Source organism: Neophocaena asiaeorientalis, unplaced genomic scaffold, assembly GCF_003031525.2.
Source record: "Neophocaena asiaeorientalis asiaeorientalis breed wild unplaced genomic scaffold, Neophocaena_asiaeorientalis_V1.1 scaffold158, whole genome shotgun sequence".
Classification (NCBI taxonomy): Eukaryota; Metazoa; Chordata; class Mammalia; order Artiodactyla; family Phocoenidae; genus Neophocaena; species Neophocaena asiaeorientalis.
The window spans coordinates 2,090,103-2,091,415 of record NW_020174917.1 but is presented as its reverse complement, the minus strand read 5'-3'; the positions used below and the strand labels follow the sequence as shown (position 1 = coordinate 2,091,415).

The 1,313-nt window shown below is 58.6% G+C and overlaps 1 protein-coding gene across 1 annotated transcript in view; it reads left to right on the top strand.

Moving 5' to 3' along the window:
• Window positions 1-6: 6 nt before the first annotated feature.
• SPRY2 (sprouty RTK signaling antagonist 2) overlaps window positions 7-1,313 on the top strand; it is a 4,928-nt gene continuing 3,621 nt past the window's right edge. Inside the window, exon 1 of the mRNA XM_024760430.1 lies at window positions 7-353. The gene's annotated coding sequence lies outside the window, so the exon portion shown is untranslated. The remainder of the gene's footprint in view (window positions 354-1,313) is intronic.

The window sequence follows — 1,313 nt, the reverse complement described above, 5'->3', positions numbered from 1 at the left end:
TAGGTTCTCTGTAAGGCCGTTTTCTTTTCTCATTCGCTCATCTGCCAAGAAAGGAGACTCGCCGTTGGCGCTTTGGCCTCCAGTTCATTGAGAAAAAAGAGGAAATACTCCGCGTGCGCTTTTAGAAAGGGGGTCGCCTCCAGCCCCGAACTCCAGAGTGTTCATCGCCTGGGGACTTCGCTCCGGATTTTCCTCTCCTTTTCTCGTCCAGCCGATTGCTCGGAAGTTAGGCTGAAGCAGAGTTTAGAAGCAAGAGGGGAAAAAGTTTGCATCGGGGCTGGATTTATTTGCACATCGGCAAATAGGAAGAAGAGAATCCAACGGAGAGGGGTTGGTGCAAAGCCGCGATCACGGTGAGGCGCGTTTGGCTGGCTCTTCCCCGTCCTGGCTCCGTGGCCGGTGCGTTGTGGGCAACATGGAGTAGGTGCAGCCGGACCGGGAGTGGGGTCTGTCTCTCCTCCGGCCTCCCTTTCTCTAACCCCGCAGGTTTTCCGTGGGGAACCCGGGAGCTGCCCGCGGGTCTGCCTCGCCTCGGGCTCTGTCTGCCTCGGCGGGGGCTGCAGTGCGCGCCGGGTGCAGTGTCCCCGACCCCACGCGCCCGCGCTCTGGGGGGTTGGGGTTGCGGACGGCTCGCGGCGAGTCGGGTCCCGGCGGTGCACTGGCCGCGAATTGGGCGCTGAGAGCGGGAGAGGGAGAGAAAACACTTTGTGTTTTCCAGGTCGCCGTTGCAGGCGCCCGCATTGCTAACCTGTTCCTCTCCGGGGAAGGCAAGTCCTGAGAGAGGCTGTCCCGAGGCAGGGGCGCCGGGGTTACCGAGGGAGCGTGGGTAGCTCGCCTCGCGGGGGCAGCTAGACCTCGCGGGTGAAAAAAGGACAGGGTGCCGGGTGGAGGGAGCCTCCGCCTCTGCTCGGTGTGAACACAGGCGAGCACGGAGCCGGGTGGGAGCGTCGCCCTGCCTGGCGCCGCGTCTTTGCGGTTCGGAAGTGCAGCTTTCTCTTTTTTCCGTTCGCCGTGGTCTGCTTGGGTCATGCTTTTTTTTATTTTTGGAAGATTGGGCCGACCCAGCACAGGAAGAAAGTCATCAAGCGGTCGCGATCGTTTTCCATTACCTGAAAGTAGGTGGCAAAAGTGGCTAAGGTTTGTTTTTTTTTTTCCCTCCCTTTTCCTTTGATGGGCTGATCCACTTTTTTGTTGCTGCTGCTGTTTCTTAATTCGGAATCTTCTGCGTTTTTACAAAGCGGTTTCTGTGTCGGTTTGCCCCACCCTTGCTTGTGCTGAAGTCCTTTCCCCTTAATCCTTAGTCTGATCACACA